Source organism: Chlorocebus sabaeus, chromosome 19 (genome assembly GCF_047675955.1).
Source record: "Chlorocebus sabaeus isolate Y175 chromosome 19, mChlSab1.0.hap1, whole genome shotgun sequence".
NCBI lineage: Eukaryota > Metazoa > Chordata > Mammalia > Primates > Cercopithecidae > Chlorocebus > Chlorocebus sabaeus.
Window position 1 is genome coordinate 27,462,936 of NC_132922.1, and position 21,398 is coordinate 27,484,333.

Sequence of the window (21,398 nt, forward strand, 5' to 3'; positions counted from 1 at the left end):
GCTGAGGATGACTTTGGGTCTTTGAGCTCTTTTTTTTTTAGTCCTTTTTTGTGAATTTTAGGACTTTCCAATTCTGTGAGTGGTGACATTGGTATTTTGGTAGGGGTTGTATTGAATCTCTAGACTGCTTGGGGCAGTGTGGTCATTTTAATGCTATGAATTCCTACCATGAGCATGAAATGATTGTCCATTTCTTTCTCTCCTCTTAAACATTTTCTCAGTGTTTTGTAGTTTTCCTTGTAGAAATCTTTCACCTCCTTGGTAAAATTTTTTCTGTGGCATACATTTTTCCATTTTGTTGCTATTGTAAATGGGATTGCCTTCTTAATTCTTTCCCAACCACACCATTATTGGTGTATAGAAATGCTGCTGATTTTTGCTGTTGTTGTTGTTGTTGTTGATTCTATATCCTGCAAATAGCTGTATTAATTTATTTATCAGGTCTAGGAGTTTTCTGGTGGAGCCTTTACATGTTTCTAGATCTAAATCACATCTTCATCAGACAAGGATAATTTGATGTCCTCTTTTCCATTGTGGATGCCTTTTACTGTTTTCTCTTGCCTGCTTGTGTAATGTCAAATAGGAGTGGTGAGAACTGGCATCCTCATCTTGTTCCTGTTTACAGAGGAAAATGCTTTCAACTTTTCCCCATTGTGTAATAGGTTAGCTATGGCTTTGCCATATACAGCTTTTATTGTTTTCATGTATTTTTTTTTTAATTTTTGTTTTTTGAGACAGAGTCTCACTCTTGCTACCCAGGCTAAAGTGCAGTGGCATTATTTCGGCTCACTGCAAGCTCCACCTCTGTGGTTCACCCATTCTCCTGCCTCAGCCTTCCGAGTAGCTGGGATTACAGGCGCCCGCCACCACACCAGGCTAATTTTTGTACTTTTAGTAGAGATGGGGTTTCACCACGTTGGCCAGGTTAGTCTCAAACTCCTGACCTCAGGTGATCTACCCACCTCAGCCTCCCAAAGTGTTGGGATTACCGGCATGAGGCACTGTGCCCAGCCCGGCCATTTTCAGGTATGTTTCTTCTATGCCTAGTTTGTTTGTTCCTTCTTTCAAGCCCATCTCCAGCCCAGGGCAGCTCCCCTGTAAGCTGGGTGAGCTACTGAAGCCAAGGCGGGAGGCGGCTGACAATACCTATGGCCCATGCAGAGGTGGTGGAAAGGCTGGACTCAGCAGCAACACCAAATCCCGGACCAAGCAGAAACCACCCAAGACTGAAGGGCTCGTGCCAGAGCGGTGGCCACAGGTAAGAACCCAGGCCCAGGCTGTGTGTGGTGGGAGTCCTCCCTGTCCCAGGGCTCAGCACAGCAAAGGAAGACCAGCTGGGTCACCCTGGAGGCCATCTGTCCCTGTCCCACCTGCAGAGTCAGAACAGCCTCTCCCCAGTGGGGATCGTCTTTCTCTGCCAAAGCAACAGTGGTCCCTGCCCCAACCAGACTGCCCCACTCCGTGGAGTTACGGCTGCTGCTCCAGTGTCCTAACGCTGCCCAGCTGGCACTGCCTGTGCTCACCCGCACCCCTCAGGCCGGCCTTCCCTGCAGCCTGGGCTTAGCCACCTTGGCCTGATTGAGCATTGAGGCCTCCTGGGCACCCAGCCCCATCACTGCACCTGCTGCTTCCAGCCCCACCTCACCGGCTCAGGGGTTCTTCCCAGTGGCGCTGATCATGAAATCAACATGCACGCAAGTTGTCTCAGGGAACTTTATTGAAAGTGTTGGCAGTTCTTTCCCCCACGGCGGTATGTAGGTGGCTGAGCTCAGATTGCAGCAGCTAAGACACCAGCCATTGACCGAGAGAAAGCCAGGCTGCTTCAAACCCAGGGCCCGAGGCAAAAAAGCATCACTTCTGGTCAGGGAGTCTTGAAGCCATGCCTTGTGGGAGGTCACACTGGCATCTAGGCCTTTGCCTGCATTGCAGAAGGAGAGCCGGGTCCCCTCCTGGAGAATGCTGCATTCCCCAGTCCCGTACCAGTTTTACCACCACACAGGCTTTTGAGGCAGGAGCTGTTGACCCAAAGCGACCATCAGCTCTGGGGCCCTGTGGGAGAGGAGCACTTTTAGAACATGGAAAAGTGTGGTCATCCCATCATTAGACAGCACACATCCTACATAAATAAAAAGTCGCACGGGGAAGGAGGTTGGGGAGGGAACAAAAAATTGGTAGAGACACTGATAGATTGGTTTTCAGTTTCAAGGCGACAGATGCACATCATGAGACCAGAGGAGACCGAGACAAGGGCTGGATTTGGTTTTTCTAAGAAAGATGTGTTTCCTTGCAGGGCTGGATGGCCACTGAGACAGAGATGGAACCCAGGACAGGGGAGCTCACAGGGCCCAGACAGGTACAGAGAGCAGAGGCTCCTCTTCTGTCCTCACCACCCATGAGGGTGACACTGCTTGCAAATGGTGGCCGTGCTCTCCCAGCAAGAAAAAAGCACAACAAAATCCACACCGCACACAGACACAGACAGAAAACCTTCAAATGACCCTGACTCTGTTTTCTGCTCCCTGCCTCACCAGGTCCACAAGCAGAGAGGAGTGTCAAGTGCACGGCCCCGCTGTCAGCCTCCCCGATGAGCTGCAGGCTCAGCAGGAGCTGCCCATTGACACACAGGGGAAACCCACTGCTTTCACCTTGGGAGCGGTCGCCAGACAGAGCCACACTGGGTGCTGGTGTCATCCAGGGACCCCACACACTCTCTTGAATTCGATCCTGCTTCCCTCTGGACAGCTGCATCTTTTCCTCCTGCAGGACCATCTGGAAACTCGGCTCTGCTCTCCCTTCTCTCCTCTCCCTGCCCCAAACCCCTCTTTCTAAAAAAGTGATGCAGTGTTCATGGGGTTATTTCTTGAAAATACTTGGCGGCCTCCATGCTTCCGTTTTCCTTGAGCCAGGTGGTCATGAGGATTTACAAAGAATGCCTGGGCTCCCCCGCAGGTGCCGGCAGAGGGGGTAGTGATTGGTCCTGTGCCTCCACCTGCTCTGGGAGGGAATCTTCCATCTCTAGGGCTGGCCCCTTCCTAACCCTCCACGTATCCTGTTCTCCAGAGACTTTGGAACCCCACTCCTAAGAGCAGTGGGGCCAGGCGCTTAGAGGAAGAGCAAATGCTGCCAGGACACGGATTATCCCCAGAGTACATTCCAGCATTGTATTAGGTATCTGGATCTGTTAGGAAAAAAAAAAAAATTAGAAACTATGCATAACACTTGAAAATATTCAAGTATCAAAAGCTTATTTAGGTTGAAAGTTTTAAAACAAGTCATCAACAAGCTGCTACCAAGTGGAGACTTTTACAAAAGTTGAGCGAGTCTGCTGAGCTGAGAGGACAGAAATGAAGTCACCTGTGCTGGGGCAGGGGCAGGGACACCTGGGGCAGGGAGTGTGTGGGCAGAGAGAAACCAGAGAAGTCCAGGTCTGTGGAAGCCAAACAGGAGAGCGTGCGCTGGAAGGGCGGTCAGGATCAGGGGACGAGGTCGCTCTCCCTGGAGAACGAACCCTAAAGTGCGTAGCCTGGGACTCCCTCCCTGGGGGTCCTGTCCCCCAACATTTCACAGCCTGCCTGGAGCTGCCTTCCAAGGAGGACAAACATGGCAACAAGAGACCCATTTCTGCACAACAATCCTTCTGGAAAGAAAAAGAAGCCAAGAATGGAGTCAAAACGCTACCCAGTGCTGACTAAGCCTCTCAAACCCTGTTCTAAATGGAGTGTGGTTTCTAAGTCAGGGAAATGGAAGAGGCCCCACCCACACAGGGACAGGGCCATGGCCCCACAGGATGAAGCAGCAGCATTTATTCAAGATACAACAGTGAGGGAATCTGATCACGTTCCCTTCTCCCTTGAGAGGGCGTATCTTGACAAGTGATCCAGTAGAAACCTTTTAAACTCTATAAGTTCGTAAAAACCACTGTCTTCACCCTGTCTCCCAGGGCCAGGCCTGGACTCTCAGATGCACTGGCTTGGCACGCCCTCAGGTGGCCACATAAAAAAAAAACACAGTCTGAGGGCAGCCTGGGATTTTCAGACTTGGGCGGGATCTGCCCAGGCCAAATGTCCTTCTGCTTTGGGCCGCTGTCTCTTGGCAGATGGCCTGACACTGAGGCCCAAGGATGCCTCAGAAAATCTTGATTCCCACTCTATGGATGGCCTGATTAGCCAGAGGTTTCCAGGCTGTCTGTCCACCTCCTGGAGATGGACTGGGGCCTTTAGACTTCAGTGGAGAGGAGGATGCTCTGTCTCTTGCTGTCCAGGGCAGGGATGGTCTCCAGCTGCAGGAAGTACAGCAGCACCTGGACCTGCCCGGGCAGAGTGGGGAAGAGGAGAGCAGCTCAGAGGGGGGCTCACAGCTGCTGGTGGGGAGGTCTTTGGGGCCTAAGCCTCCAAGTCCACCTCAGGTGCTGGAAACCCCTGCTGGTGTCATGAACCCCCTTACAGTGAGACGGGGGTGGGGTGGGGTCCTGACAAGGCATGACTTCGTAGGGGGCTGTATATTTTAGAGATGCACAGGGCCTTGCTCTATCCCCCAGGCTGGAGTGCAGTGGCTCCATCATGGATCTCTGCAGCCTCTAACTCCTGGGCTCAAGCGATCCTCCTGTGTCAGCCTCCTAGGTAGCTAGGACTACAGGTGTGTGCCACAATGCCTGGCTAATTTTTCTTTGTATTTTTTCTAGAGATGGGGATTGCTACATTGCCCAGACTGGTCTCAAACACCTGGGTTCGGTTATCCTGCCTTGGCCTCCCAAAGATTACAGGCATGAGCCACCACACCCGAACACTTGAGGTGATTTTAAGCTTCCAGCAAAGTGCACCAGCAGGACCAGGAGGTGGCCTGGGCCCCCCCACGTCACTCCCATCCATGCAGACCTAGGCAAGTCCCTCTCTCTGGATCTCTGCCACCACTACATACAATGCAAGTAGAAAGATGGGCAGGACTGGGGGTGGAGAAGGTAGAGGCCACGTCTGTCAGGCTGGGTGGGCTGGAGCCTCTCTTCCCATACCTGGGACATGATCTCCAAGGATCAGCTGTCAGTCATGATGATGGGCTGGCTTGGATTGGCAGGGAGCTTGCTCTCCTTCTCGGAGGGATGGAGCAGTGTAGGGCCAAAGACAGCAGTGAGGTTGTACAGGGACATCTTATTGACTGCCTCCTTCTCTGCCATACTGTAGAGGACTGAAACAGTGGGTGCTGTTTCAATACCACCACCGAGAGAGACAGAGGGGCTGTGCCATGCTGGAGTCCTCAGGAAGGGAGTGACCTCACCCCTGGCTATGCTGCAAGCTGACTCCAGCCCTGGTACTTCCGAGTCTCAGCGGCCCAGGAAAAAGGGCCAGCTCTGGGCTGGTGGGGAGGTCTCCTCTATGATGTGACTGGGAGGGAAGAGGGTGGTTCAAGTGCACTGCTGGCCATGACCAAAGCTCTGAGTTCTTTGTTAAGACCACAGTGCAGAGGGAGGAGGGTGGCAAAGAGGAGAGGCAGGGGCAGGGGTGGCAGTGCTGCTAGTCCTTAGAGGCAGTAAGTGACTGCAGAGAGGGGTCGGGGGAAAAGGTCCTCAGTCTGGAGGTCTGGTGGGAGCAGAGGGGCACCCCATGGCCTGGAGACCTGGAGCCCCCCGCAGCCATGGGAGAGCTGGGCTACCTTTTCAGGTGGTCCAGAAGGAAAAGAAAGGTGAGCAGGTTGGCCTCCGGCAGGGACAGCAGCAGGTTGAGCATGCAGCTCTCCTTTGCAACTGGGTCTGAAAGAGCTGCAGGAGGCGATGGGTTACTCTTCTGTGTCATAACCAGCCAGAGACCTCTCCCGAGGTGGTCACATGGAGCACCTGGGACATGAGTCTCTGCACAGTTTAGGCTCGTCATCATCCCCACACCCACAGCGCTGGCTCCCAGTGAGGACCCTGTGAGGGGCACCTGTGTGGGATGTGAACCACCTGAACATCTTTTCTCTACCTCACAGGGGTCAGCAGCACCCAGCAAACAGCAGCAGGAGGAGCCGTGAGAACAGCCGCTCATGGGCAGAGCTGCCCTTGGGCAACTCCTGCCACCACCCCCTCCCCAGGGGAGCCCAATGCAGGCAAGGCTCAGTGTGGAATGAAACAGGGGAGTGAGGGACACAAGGAGGTGGGAAGTGGGAGGGGGCCCCAGCCCCACCAAGTACGCAGAGACCCCCTCATCGTCCTGGACACCACAGGGCCACCTGCATGCTGGGAAAGCAGGTCTTCTGTGCATGGGCCTGCGGGAAGACCTGCCCTAAGGGTCATGTGGAGACGACAGGTGCTGCACGTGTCAGCGCCCGCTTTAGACATCAGCCTGCAGGTTGACTAAGGGTCAGGCCATGTTTGAACCCATGCTTGACTGGACCAGGACCCGTGGCTAGAGCACTTGGTCACCAGTGTTTAGCCCTGGTCTGCAGGAAGGAGGACAGCAGACTTTAGGACCCCACAGCACGGCAGTGCTGACCATTTCACCCTCTTGGTCTCCTTGAGGAATAGGGACGGGGAGCCCTCTGGGGATGGGCGAGGTCTTCCAGGACAGGCTTGATTTTGGTCCCCTGTTTTCTGAGGTTGGGTTAAAACACTGACCATGGCAGAGGGGGCACAGCTCGGGTTCCCACACATCACTTTTCACAGCCTCCAAGGGCAGCAGTGCACGTGGAGGAGACGTTTCCCATGAGGCCAAGGCCTCCAGTGCTCACCAATGCCCTCGGCGAAGTTGGGGTAGAACGCGTCGGTGAAGAGGGGCTCGGGCAGCTCACGGAAGTACAGCTTCAGCGTGCCTGCGATGGCGTTCACGTCCATCTCGCTCATCATCACCGACACGTCCTTGTTATCTGGAAAGAGCACGGAAATGCAGCGGCCTCCTTCAGGATCCCGAGTGAGTCTCCCACCACCCCTGCCTTGGCTAAAGCACCGTCCCTGCCACGCAGACCACTGTGCGGGTCCCTCCTGGGCTTTGAGCAGCTCATCTGACCCCTCCCAAGAGCTGTGCGTGGTTCTGTGTCTGCAGAGTTGATGGGGGTGCGTGGGCATTCCCATTCCTCTCCCCTGCTTATTCCGAGGTGACGGCCAGGAGGAGGCCAGCACGGCAGGACACAGCGCCTGTGTGGGAATCGGGTGACTCTGCCCTGTACATAGCAACCACCCCTGCACCAGTGTCTTCTGATGGCAGGAAGGCTGTGGGAGAATCTGATTGGTTTCAGTGTTTGAACCGGTGTCTTCCTTTGGACCCAATTGGTCATTGGTGCTTACATCCTCACCACAGGCCAGGTCTATTCTGGGCCCCCAGAGTGAGCTGAAACTACCACAGGCCCTCCCAGGGGTGCTGGGCATTCTAGGGGTCCTGGTCAGGGTCGGTGGTGAGTGCTGCACAGAAGGGTCTGCAGGCACAAAATCCTGTTGCTTTGAAGATGCTGGAAAGGACCCTCTGGGGTCTCAGTGCCCTCCCCTGGCATTTGAGGCAGGTCTGGGTCCTTCAAAGCCTGTGAGGGTTTGTGAGATGGAGGTGGAGATGCTGCAGCCCCGGCCTGAGCTGGGTCCCATCAGTGCCCTCTTCGCACCGCATCCTCACACAGGGCAGTGGACAGACCACACTGAGTCCTGGGCTTCCACCTCCTGTCCACCCCCAAGGCAGGAAGGCCAAGGCCCCACAGAAGCCCCTGGTTCACCCCAGCAAGTGGCATGAGTGGGTACGATGGTGTAAAAACTGGCTTCTATAGAAGCTTTTTCTACAACTCTTGTTTTCTCTTTTTTAAAAATAATAAAACAGTAAATGAAGAAAAGACACAGAGAAGGATGTGACATGCCCGGGCCATGGAGCGCTCTGAGATCACATCGTGGACACCACCGCCCACACCTCCATCCTGTCCTGCGCAGGCCGACACTCACTGACGTCGAAGGCTGCCGTCAGTGCTTGGATGTCCGTGGCCACTCCAGACACGCGGTAGATGCCCACGTCCTCCATGCCTCGGCGCTCAATCTCCTCCATGTGCTGGTGTACAATGTAGGGCACCTTGGACCTCTGTCTCCTGCGGGAGGAGGAAATGTTCTCAGTGTCCTGACAGCCCTTCTTGGGCCACAACACAGGAGGCCTGCCCCCTCTCTGCATACCTGGAGGTGGGGTGAGGACGGTGACAAAGGCGCCCAGGTCTGGGGCTGCACACAGAGCCTTCTGCATGTCTGTGCTCCCTCTGCAAGCCCTGTCCTCATTGCATGTACTTTCTCAGGAACCTGTCAAGCAGCTAGAACCCCTGAGAGTCACACATGATCTTTGTGGGAAGGTCAGGAGGCCTGTCTAAGTAAAGTCAGCACAGAAAGGGCATCTGATAGATTCCAGGCCTGGGGTTAGCAGCCTGTGCCCTCAGCTGGGAGATCAGACCCAGTGTTGGTCCTGCCACCCGCGTGCTGTGTGAGAGGAGAATCCCTGACCCCTGCCCTGGGCCTGGGCCTTAACACACATCCGAGGAATGAATGAAGGGTTGCCTCAGCACCAGTGCTCCAAGTCCTGTGATGCTACGTGCTTTTCTCCTCTGAGTCTTAGCAATGAACAATTCCAATACTGCCACACAGGACACTAGAGTAAGAATACTTCAAAGTAAGTGCTGTGCTGAGGCCTTAAATTTACTTTTGTTTTGCAACTAGATTTACCAGCACATCAAAGCTGCTTCTCAAGCCACCCTCATTAGCAGTGGTTATTTGGGGGAGCTACTGCTGGAGTCCTCACTGCTCATGCCCAGAGCCCTCCCAGAGTGCTACGCAAGTGGCTGCCATGCAGCTGGGGGTGGGACGTGCTGTTTAGACACAGAAAGGAGTCCAGGGTATGATTGATGGAGGCCCCAGCCCACATGACCGGCAAGTTCAGAGGCCCAGCCGGATTCCATCCTGGGGAAGCAAATGAATTCTCAGAGGAAGTGGTCTGTGTCTGCAAGAACTGCTCTCAAACCAAACAGGTTTCTCTTGGCAACTGACTTGTGACAAAGGGGCAGGGGTTATGGCCATTCAACGGGAACCTGGGACCATGACAAATTCCAAGTGAGGGCAGAAAACCCTGCACTCGGGCAGTTCCTGGAGCCAGCCTACTGCTTCCAAGCAAGGCGGCAAGGACATTCCTGAGCTGGTGTTGAGTAAACACAGGAGGTAGCTGAACACACCAAGTGTTCCCTGGGGCCTGACCTCACCGCGCAGTGGCCACGCACAGAGAGGAGAGACCCACACATGCTCTTTTCTGCAAAAACAGCTGAAGGGACACGTACCCTCAGTGCATGAGCCCAAGCCCATCCCCACTCACTTGGTGACCACAGCAATCTTGACTCCGAAGACCCCTGTTTTCATGATGGCATCCTCTTCAAGTTGAACTCTCTGCTGTTGAACTTGACCGAGAGCTTTACTTCAATCTATAGAGGGGAGAAGGGGCATAGTCCACTAATCCTTCTGGTCCTCATAGCCCAAGGTGCCAAGGGCCCCTTGGAGTCTCAGCAAATATTTCCACTCCCAAGGCATGCAGAGGTCTCAGCATGGGGTAGGGCTGCCCCTTAGGGAATCCCCTAGTCTACTTCAGCAATAGCCGGGATTGTTGAAGATGGTGTAAAGGACTGGCTTCTGCAGAACCACCTTCTAAAATCCCCGCTGCTTCTCTTGCTTGCTTACTTTTTTTAAAATATGGGATCTTGCAATGTTGCCCAGGCTGTACTCGAACTCTTGGGCTCCAGTGATTCTCCTGGCTCAGCCACCAGAGTAGCTGAGACCATAGGTGTACTGTGCCCACTCTCTCTTTCTTAGTAACAATTAAAAATTAGGAAAGACAGAATAATATAAGAAAAAGCCAAGAATCATCAAATATTAACATTTTACCATATATGCCCAGGCCTTTTTGGGTGTGTCACTGCTTTTAAGGTCTAAACCTTTCTGGGGTACCTAAAGACAAATCGGGGGTCTCCATTTCTACAGGCAGTCCCCAGGTCACCGAGTGGAGGCCCCACCTGTCCTGGTGGTGCCATGAGACCTTTGTTTGAGGAAGGATGCTTAGGGCCTGGCTGGCAACTGCATCCCAGCCAGTGAATGACGATTCCCATGCACGGTGATTCTGCTCTTCAGGGAACCTCCCTCCTCCAACCAGGCTCCGTGTCAAATGCTGGCTCAGGCTCAGCTACGTCTGACCAACTTGAAATGAATAGAGGCCACCCTACCCTTCTGGGGGAAGTGGGCACCAGGAAAGTCCCACGGACACGTACCCCATTCATGGCGATGATGGTGCGCTGCCAGTCTCTGTCCTGCAGGGCCTGTGGGTCCAGCTGAAAGCAAGGAGTCATGATTGGCAGAGGCCCTGGGGTCTGTTCAGAGGCTGCACGGGGCAGCAGCCCACACCCGCCACTTCTCCAGTCCTTAGAGACAGAGCCTGACTGTGGCCAGCATCTCCACCCAGAGGCTAAGTGAGGTAGAGTAAGGAGGGGCCTGCCAGACACCCCTGGAACCCAGGGCCCCACTGTTCCCAGAGCCCTGCTGCCTGGGGCTCCCACCCCCTCCTCCCTCTGCCCCTCCCAGTTGGGAGCTGATGCGCAGGCTGGCAGACTCTCTCCGCCCAGCTCGCATCACCACGGGTGCTATGTGGAGCTCAGTGAAAGGCGAGTTGTCCAGCAGCAACTTCAGTAACAACTCCTGGTGGCCTGGTATCCACTGCTGCTGTCCGGGGAACTGTGGACACTGTTCTCCCCCTGCACCATGAACAGCTTGTGGCAGGAGGAGCCTGCAGGCCACACCAGTCCCGTGGTTCAGAATCAGACCCAGGAGGACCCAGAGCCAAGCCCTAAATCAAGCAGCTGGTGAGGCGGCTGGGAGGAAGCCCCTCTGTGACCCCTCTAACTTCTACCCCCACCCAGCCCTGTCCAGGCAGCTAGCCTGCAGGAACTTGTCCTTAATGTCACCTGAACACAGTCTGTGCTGGTACGAAACACCCTGTCATGACCAAGCCACACGTCCCCCGTCCGTGAAGGCTCTGTCTCCCGTTTTATGGGGAGCACAAGCTCTGTGTCAGCGGTTCCTGGGTACACAGAGACCACTGGCTGGGCTGGGTGAATGGGCAGTACCATCGTGTTAAAAATGCTCCTTCCTGGGCTCCACCTGTAGAAAACTGGACTCGTAATCTGGGTGGGACCTGGGATTTGCACAACTAAAAACCCCAGGTAGTTCTGGAGTGAAGCCAGGTCACGGAGCCACTGTCTGACTCCAGACAAGGTCACTGCATCTGGCCTTGTGTTTCCACCCCTTGATGCAGGTGATAGTTCATTTCAGCCACAAGGCAAGCTGCCTAAGAGCAGAGACCACACCTCATGATGTCTGCACATTCCTGTGCGTGCACACACACATACACACATACGACAGTGCTGAGCACAGCGCCAGGCCTAGAGAGGGGCTGAGGACAGGCATCATGTTCACTGCAAAGGACCCTAGAGGCCACAGCCACCTGGGCCTTCTGCAGGTGAAGTGGCTAGAAAATAAGGAGAAGCTCTGGAGCAGGTCAAGGAGCCCAACCAGCTGCCCCTACTTCACAGATGTGTGCACCTGGGCCTCCCTCCCTGCACCTGCTCAGCACAAAGGCTCACCACAGGCACACCTGGGGGGTGACCCTCCTCACCTCCCCTTCTAGGTCCTACCAGTTAATGTTTCCCAGGGATCTGAAATGTACAGCCAGAGTGACACAGAGAAGCAAAGGGTGGCAGGACGTCTCCCACCAGGGGCTATGTGGCCACAGGCTCTCATTCTGCTTCTGGCCCTGAAGGTTTTCAGAGGCCACACTCCAGGCCTCAGGGACCCCACCCTGAGAAGCAGCAGCTGTGAGCAGGGACCGGTCAGTCAGAAGCCACACACAAAAAGGAATCTCTGAAGTGGCACTTTCCCCCAGAGTGAACCCTACGCAGAGGCAGGAGAGGATACCATGAGGGATGGGGACAGAGTGTGCTTTCTCTGGAAAGGGAGAGTTTAATACCCCTGCTGGGAGCTTTAAAAAATTGAAACCCTGCCTGTAATATCAGCACTTTGAAAGGCCAAGGCAGGAGGATCACTTGAGCCCATGAGTTTAAGACCAACCTGGGCAATATAGTGAGACCTTGTCTGTATTAAAAAAAAAAAAAAAAAAAAAAAATTTAAAGTAGCCAAGCATGGTGGCACATGCCTGCAGTCCCAGCTACTTGGGAGGCTGGGGTGGGAGCACTGCGTGAGCCTGGTAGGTGGAGGCTACTGTGAGCCAAGATCATGCCATTGCACTCCAGCCTGTGCAACAGAGTGAGATACCCTGGCTCTAACTAACTAACTAACCTAACTAACTGGAAACATAGAAACATGTTAAGCAGGAGACATTCTTCCCTTTCCTTCAAAGGACAGCCATCACTGGGCCCCTCTCCCCTTGAAAACCCAGAACTGGCAGAAGAAGCTAACAAGCAACCCAGAGTCCAGGTAAGAAAAGAGATAGAAAGAGAAGCTGTCAGACATCAGGCGGTGCCTCTCTGAGCCCCCCTGGAACCACGGCCCACATGCCAGCCCATTAATGAAATAATAATGAAAACTACTCACATCCAACAGGAGATTAGACATTCAGATAAAAGAGAGTCAAATATCCCCAAACAATGCAATGCAAAGGGTCTTTGCCATGGCAAACTGTAATCAGACTATTTAAAGTCAATGTGAAGATGCAAATTCTAAAACCACCAAGAGAAAAGGATCTAGTCACCTATAAAGCAAACCCCATCAGATGAAGAGCAGATTTCACAGCCCAGCAAATAGAAAACATGTGCTTAAAGGCATAGGAGGCAGAGAAGAACAAGGCTGGAGACAGGCAAGGCCAGCATTCCCCTCAAGGTGACAGCCAATCCTGGAAGAGGAGGCTGAGAGACAGAGCAGTGATTTTCTTTCTTTTCTTTCTTTTCTTTTCTTTCTTTCTTTCCTTCCTTCCTTTTCCTTCCTTCCTTCCTTCCTTCCTTCCTTCCTTCCTTCCTTCCTTCCTTCCTTCCTTCCTCCCTCCCTCCCTCCCTTCCTTCCTTCCTTCCTTCCTTCCTTCCTTCCTTCCTTCCTTCCTTCTTTTTCTTTCCTTTTCTTTTCTTTTCTTTTTGACGGAGTCTCACTCTGTCGCCCAGGCTGGAGTGCAGTGGTGCGATCTCGGCTCACTGCAAGCTCCGCCTCCTGGGTTCACGCCATTCTCCTGCCTCAGCCTCCCGAATAGCTGGGACTACAGGTGCCCACTACCATGCCCGGCTAATTTGTCATATTTTTAGTAGAGACGGTGTTTCACCATGTTAGAATGGTCTCGATCTCCTGACCTTGTGATCCACCCAACTCAGCCTCCCAAAGTACTGGAATTACAGGTGTGAGCCACCGTGCCCAGCCGATTCTTTTTCTCTCTCTTTTTTTTTTTTTTTTTTTTTTTTTTGCTGAGACAGGGTCGCTATTACTTTTAATGGCAAAAACCACACTTACTTTTGTACCAACCTAATACATTGCTCAGGGTGGTCTCAAATTCCTGGCCTGAAGTAATCCTCCTGCTTCAGTCTCCCGAGTAGCTGGGACTGTAGGCGTGAGCCACCACACCTGGTCTAGAGCAGTGCTGTTGACCTATTCACGTGGCTGAGGGAGGCAATGCCATAATGCCCCACACGTGGGGTGCAGGTTTCTCACTCCAGGAGTGACAGTCAACCAGAAATAGAGCAGCCCTCAGGAGCACTGGATCCAGCTTCAGATCATCTCAGTCACACAAACTGCGTGAAGGACATCCCAGAATTTCAGACTCCTAGGCCTCAAATTATTTTATTTTTATTTATTTATTTGAGACAGCATCTCACTCTGTTGCCCAGGTTGGAGTGCAGTCTCAGGATCATGGCTCACTGCAGCGTCGATCACCTTGGTTCAAGTGAGACTCCCACCTCAGCATCCCAAACACCTGGGACTACAGGCACACACTACCACGCCTAGCTAATTTTTTAATTTTTGTAGAGATGGGGTTTCACCATGTTGCGCAGGCTGATTTTGAACTCCTAGGCTCAAGCAATCTGCCTGCCTCAGCCTCCCAAAGTGATGAGATTACAAGCATGAGCCATCATGCTGGAGCTGGAAATTATTTTTAAAAATTATTTCTTGCTGGGTACAGTGGCTCACGCCTGTAATCCCAGCACTTTGGGAGGCTGAGGCAGGCAGATCATGAGGTCAGGAGTTCGAGACCAACCTGACCAACATGGTGAAACCCCATCTCTACTAAAAATACAAAAATTAGCCAGGCGTGCTGGCACCTGCCTGTAATCCCAGCTAGTCAGGAGGCTGAGGTAGGAGAGTTGAACCCTGGGATGTGGAGGTTGCGGTGAGCCGAGATCATGTCATTGCACTCCAGCCTGGGAACAGAGCGAGACTCCGTCTCAAAAAAAAAATTATTTCTAACGATTTTTATACACACCCTCCATTGCCAAATTAAAAACAACCAAGCAAACAAGGAAATAAGACAGCAGGAACAAAGCTCAAGAGAAAGCAGAGACAATTTTTTAAAAGGCCCATAGGATCTCTAGATTATGAAATTGTCAGACCATGAACTTTAAAATAAGTACTTTATATCTATATTCAAGGATAAAAAGAAACAATAATTTAATCAGAAAACTGGCTACTATAAAAAAATGGACGCACTGGGCATGGTGACTCACTCCTGTAATCCCAGCACTTTGGGAGGCTGAGGCGGGTGGATCACCTGAGGTCAGGAGTTCAAGACCAGCCTGACCAATATGGTGAAACCCCATCTCTACTAAAATTACAAATTTAGCCAGGCATGGTGGCATGTGCCTGGCAGCTACTCGGGAGACTGAGACAGGAGAATCTCTTGAACCAGGAGGTGGAGGTTCCAGTGAGCCGAGATCGTGCCACTCTACTCCAGCCTGGGCAACAGAGCGAGACTCCATCTCAAAAAAAAAAAAAAAAAAAAAAGAGGCTGGAAGTGGTGGCTCACGCTATAATCCCAGCATGTTGGGAGACAGCGGGGTGAATCACATGAGGCCAGGAGTTCAAGACCAGCCTGGCCAACATGGCGAAACCCGTCTCTACTAAAAACACAAAACTGAGTTAGGCATGGTGGTAATCCCAGTTACTCAGGAGGCTGAGGCACGAGAATCGCTTGAACCTGGGAGGCAGAGGCTGCAGTGAGTTGAGATCGTACCACTGAACTCCAGCCTGAGCAACAGATAGAGACTGTCTCAAAAAAAAAAAAAAAAAAAAATGGAATTAGGAACTCATTTTGAACAGCACAGTAGACACAAACATAAAAAAAAATAATAATAATGAACTGGTATTTATTTATTTATTTATTTGAGACAGAGTCTCACTCTGTTGCTCAGGCTGGAGGACAGTGGCATGATCTCAGCTCACTGCAACCTTCACCTCCCAGGTTCAAGCCATTCTCCTGCCTCAGCCTCCCAAGTAGCTGGGGTTACAGGTACCCCACCACCATGTCCGGCTAATTGGGAGATAGTTTGATACAAAATGTACAAATTGAAGTACAAAGAGAAAAATAGATAGAACACACAGGAAATGGATTAACAGACATGGGAGATACTTTAACAAGGTATAAGTCATGTGAAATTGGAGTCTCATAAGGAGAGAAGAGAGAGGATGAGAAAGACGTAATACTTGAAGAGATAAAGCTGAGAATTTTCTAAAATGGACAAAAAAGAATGAAGTCATAGAATGAAGAACCACCTAAATGCATCAGTGTAAAACTGCTCAAAGCCAAAGACAAACCTTTTTAAAGCAGCCAGAGGAAAAAAGATACTGCCTTCAGGCCGGGGTGTAGGGGTTGCTCACACCTGTAATCTCAGCACTTTGGGAGGCTGAGGAGGGTGGATTACCTGAAACGAAGAGTTTGGGATCAGCCTGACCAACACAGCAAAAATTCATCTCTATTAAAAATACAACAATTAAGGGGCCAGGTGCGGTGGCTCACACCTGTAATCCCAGCACTTTGGGAGGCCAAGACAAGTGGATCACGAGTTCAGGAGATCGATACCATCCTGGCTAACATGGTGAAATCCCGTTTCTACTAAAAATACAAAAAATTAGCTGGGTGTGGTCGTGGGCACCTGTAGTCCCAGCTACTCGAGAGCCTGAGGCAGAAGAATGGTGTGAATCCAGGAGGCAGAACTTGCAGTGAGCCGAGATCACGCCACTGCACTCCAGCCTGGGCGACAGAGTGAGACTCCATCTCAAAAAACACAACAACAAAAAAAGACATTGCCTTCAAATGAGCAAAATTAGATTGAGAATTGGCTTCTCAATAAAAACAGGAGAAATCAAATACAAGGGAATCATGTTTTCAAACTGAGGAAAGAAAATATCTGCCAACCTAGAATTTTATGTGCACTAACAATATCCTTCAAAAGTGAAAATGGCCGGGCATGGTGGCTCATGTCTGTAATCCCAGTACTTTGGAAGGCCGAGGTAGGTGGATCACTTGAGGTCAGGAGTTCAAGACCAGCCTGGCCAACATGGTGAAGCTCCATCTCTACCAAAAATACACAAATTAGCCAGATGTGGTGGTGGGCACCTGTAATCCCAGCTACTCAATTCTTGAGGCACAAGAATTGCTTGAACCCCAGAGACGGAGGTTGCAGTGAGCCAAGATCCTGCCACTGCATTCCAGCCTGGGTGACACAACGAGACTCTATCTCGAAAAAAAAAGGAAAAAAAAAAAAAAAAAAAAAAAACCAGGCCAGGCATGGTGGCTCATGCCTATAATCCCAGCACTTTGGGAGGCCAAGGTGAGTGGATTGCCAGAGGTCGGAAGTTTGAGACCACTCTGGCCATCATAGGCAAACCCTGTCTCTACTACAAATACAAAAAAATTATCTGGGCGTGGTGGTGTGCACCTGTAATCCCAGCTACTCGGGAGGCTGAGGCAGGGGAATTGCTTGAACCAGGAAGGTAGAGGTTGCAGTGAGCCGAGATCGTGCCACTGCACTCCAGCCTGGGCAACAGAGTGAGACTTCGTCTCGAAAAAAAAAAAAATTAGCCAGGCGTGGTGGCTCATGCCTGTAATCCCAGCTACTTGGAGGCTGAGACAGGAGAATCACTTGAACCCAGGAGGCAGAAGTTGCAGTGAGCTGAGATCGCACCACTGCACTCCAGCCTGGGCAACAGAGCGAGAGAGGGAGACTCGGTCTCAAAAAACAAACAAAAAAGTGAAAGTGGAATACATATATGTGTGTGTGTGTGTATATGTGTGTGTGTATGTGTGTGTGTATATATAGATAGATATAAATATGGAATATATATGTATATTTTGGCCATGACATAGCCGAGATCCTTGACTATGTATGCAAAGATATTTTTTCCCAAATATATTTTTATAAATAAAAATAAAGGGTAACAGAAGAAGTAAATGTTTGGGTAAATCTAAATGAATGTTATTGTTATAAAATTGTAGTAGTACAGAAAATGGTATTTTGTGGGGTTTAAAATAAATAAAACATACTGAAATATGTATGGGTAAAGTTATATATCTGGGATTTGCACTGAAATAATGTGGGATAGAAGGAAGCAGGAAAGAGGAAGAGTATACATGAAATTAGCTTGGCCATAAGATTGTTGTTGAAATTGAATGTATACATGGGGCTTCATTATACAATTCTCTTTACTTTTACACAGCTCTACACTCTCAACATAAATAAGAATAAAAACACAAAAAACACACAGATACATCTATGCACACACACACACACGTGTGTGTGTGTGTGTGTGTGTGTGTGTGTGTGTGTGTATATACCTCCACCTCCCAGGTTCAAGCGATTCTCCTGCCTCAGCCTCCCGAGTAGCTGGGATTACCGGCGTGCGCCATTGTGCCCGACTAATTTTGTATTTTTAGTAGAGATGGGGTTTCTGCATGTTGGTCAGGCTGGTCTCAAACTCCTGACCTCAGGTTGTCCTTCCGCCTTGGCCTCCTAAAGTGCTGAGATTACAGGTGTGAGCCATTGCGCCCAGCCAGTTTTTTGTATTTTTAGTAGAAACGGAGTTTCACCGTGTTAGCCAGGATGGTCTCGATCTCCTGACCTTGTGATCTGCCCGCCTCGGCCTCCCAAAGTGCTGGGATTACAGGCGTGAGCCACCGCACCCAGCTGCACATATACATATCTTTTAAAAACACAAAAATATTAGCATATGTCATTGGGGGTCAATTTCGTTCCTGTTCCAAGGTTCTTGTACCGACTAGGAAGGGGATAGAAGTACTAACTCATAGGCTGGGCGCAGTGGCTTATGCCCGTAATCCCAACATTTTGGGACGCCGAGGCAGGCGGATCTCTTAAGGTCAGGAGTTCAAGACCAGCCTGGCCAACATGGTGAAACCCTGTCTCTACTAAAAAAAGAATACAAAAATTAGCCAGGCATAGTAGTGCACACCTGTGATCCCAGCTACTCAGGAGACTGAGGCAGGAGAATTGCTTGAACCCAAGAGGCAGAGGTTGCAGTGAACCAAGATTGCTCCACTGCACTCCAGCCTGGACAGCAGAGCGAGACTCCCTCTGTCTCAATGAGGACAACAACAAAAAAGTACTAGCTCATGTTAGACTTTGGTAAGTGAAGGATGCATGTTGTAAGCTCTAAAATAATCTACTGTCTCTTTTAAAATAACTCCAAGACTGCACAGTTATAAAACTAATAGAGGAGGAAATTAAATAATAAAAATAATAAATGCGAAACAAGATGTGGGAGGAGATAAGAAGAAAGAATAGGCATGGAAAACAAATTGGTGGTGGCTTTCAACCCAAATAAATCATTAGTTACATTTAAAAGGATAATAAAAATTAAACTAATTAGAAATAAAAACCCAACTAATGCCTTTTATATAAGGATACAGAAAGGTGGAAAATAATGAAAAATATGTATGCATTAACCAAGAAAGCTGTATAACTTTTTTTTGTTGTTGTTTTTGTTTTTGTTTTTGGAGATAGAACCTCACTCTGTCTCCCAGGCTGGAGTGCAGTGACATGATCTTGGCTCACAGCAATCTCTCCCTTCTAGGTTCAAGCGATTCTCCCACCTCAGCATCCCAAGTAGCTGAGACTACAGGTGTGCTAACTTAGAATTACATTAGCCACACCCGGCTAATTTTTGTATTTTTCTGTAGAGCCAGGGTCTTGCCATGTTGCCCAGGCTGGTCTTGAACTCCTGGGCTTCAGTGATCCACCCACCTCAACCTCCAACAAAGTGCCGAGATTACAGGCATGAGCCACCATGCCCAGCATTACTATTTTTAATGAAATAGACTTTAAGAAGAAAAGTATTATTAGAGATAAGAGACATATCACAGAAAAGAAGAAGTTACTAGGAGCCGGGCGCGGTGGCTCATGCCTGTAATCCCAGCACTTTGTGAGGCCAAGGCAGGTGGATCACCTGAGGTCGGGAGTTCAAGACCAGCCTGACCAACATGAAGAAGCTCCATCTCTACTAAAAATACAAAAATTAGCCGAGCATGGTGGCACATGCCTGTAATCCCAGCTACTCGGGAGGCTGAGGGAGGAGAATCGCTTGGACCCAGGAAGTGGAGGTTGCAGTGAGCCAAGATCGTACCACTGCACTTCAGCCTGGGCAACAAGAGCAAAACTCCATCTCAAAAAAAAAAAAAGAAAAGAAGTTACTAGCTAGTTTCAGTATTACTTAACATCCAGGAAACTAGATGTAAAAGGTTTTTAGAGAAACTAAACCAATAGGTTATACATAGTCAGAGAGAGATTTATTTAGGAATTAGCTCACATGGTTGTGGGGACTAGCAAGTTTAAAATCTGTATGGCAAACCAGCAGGTTATAAATTCAGGTAAGAGTTGATCTTGAAGTCTGGAACCTAAAATCTGGAGAGCAGTAAGCAGGCCAGAAACTCAGGCAGGATTTATATGTTACAGTGTTAAAGCAGAATTCCTGCTTCTCTGGGAAACCTCAGTTTTACTTAAAGTCAACTGACTGTCAGCATTAATCACATTGTTTTACTTAAAGTCAACTGACTGTCAATGTTAATCACATCTATGAAATAACCTCCCAGCAAGATATTGAGAAGTATTTGACCAAACAACAGGGCATCATAGCTTAGCAAAGTTGACACATAAATTAACCATCAGGAGTGAATAGAATATCCAAAAAACAAAGTACTAGGGGTAGTATATCTTATATAGCTCTTATAATTATATAAAATATAGAATGAAGACATTAAGATAAGTTTTAGAACAAAAATATAAACTTTTATCTCTCTTTTTTTTTTTTTTTTTTTTTGAGACCAAGTCTTGTTCTGTCACCCAGGCTGTAGTGCAGTGGTGCTATCTTGGCTCACTGCAACATTTGCCTCTTGGGTTCAAGTGATTCTCCTGTCTCAGACTCCCAAGTAGCTGGGATTACAGGCACCCGCTACCATGCCCAGCTAATTTTTGTATTTTTAGTAGAGACGGGGTTTCACCATGTTGCCCAGGCTAGTCTCCAACTCCTGACCTCAAGTGATCCACCTGCCTCGGCCTCCCAAAGTGCTGGGATTACAGGTATGAGCCACCACGCTCAGCCAAAAATCACCTTTTTGACAAGGATCAAAACAGTCATTAAGCTGGAGATGACAGGCCTCACTGTCACCATGCTCCTTTTGTATGTCTACTGGGCACGGTGCTGGGTCCACACTCACATATGCCTTAGGAATCTGCTCTGAGGGTCTCTGGCTGTAGCCGAATCCCAATAATAAAACATGATGCTGAAAGAGTAGGAGACGGAAATTTCAGTGAGCCGAGATTGCGCCACTGCACTCCAGCCTGGTGACAGAGTGAGACACCATCTCAAAAAACAAACAAAAAAAAAAAGAGCAGAAGAGACTGGACTCTGGGAGGGCCTGCTGGTGAGAGGTGAGCACAGAGAGGAGAGATGGAGGCAGGGGCATGGGCTTCTGGTGGCCCCAGCAGACCCTGCGGCAGCATGGCCAGGGGCCCCTGCAGGGAGGGATCTTGGCCAGGATGACGCTGCAGCAGGCCTCTTCCTGAGGCTCCCAGCCAGCCTGGCTAGGGTCCCAGCGTCCAGTGACCCCTGTTCCGCAGCAGCAGCTGGGGCCAGCCCCAGGCTCTCTTCCACTCCCAGCTTCTGAAAACAGGAAGTGGAGAGAGTTGTTCAATAAAACACTGGGGCAAACCACATCCTCTCTCTTCACCAAGGGAGAGTTTGAGGGAGTGCCGGCGGAGGGAGCATTAGAGCAGAGACCCCTATCCAACCACTGACCCTCACGCACACAGCAGGGCACACTATGGAGACCCCCAGACAGTCACTCGGAGAGACCCAGTAGGTCCAGACTCCACTCAGAGATCTGTGGCAGCAGGTCCCCACTCCCAAAGGCCACGTGCCCACGGTGGTCTCTGGTGCCTGA

The 21,398-nt window shown here is 50.4% G+C and overlaps 1 pseudogene; it reads right to left on the minus strand.

Annotated features, from left to right (window-relative positions):
• Positions 1-4,259: 4,259 nt before the first annotated feature.
• LOC119622552 (breakpoint cluster region protein-like) lies at positions 4,260-12,071 on the minus strand (annotated as a pseudogene).
• Positions 12,072-21,398: the final 9,327 nt, after the last annotated feature.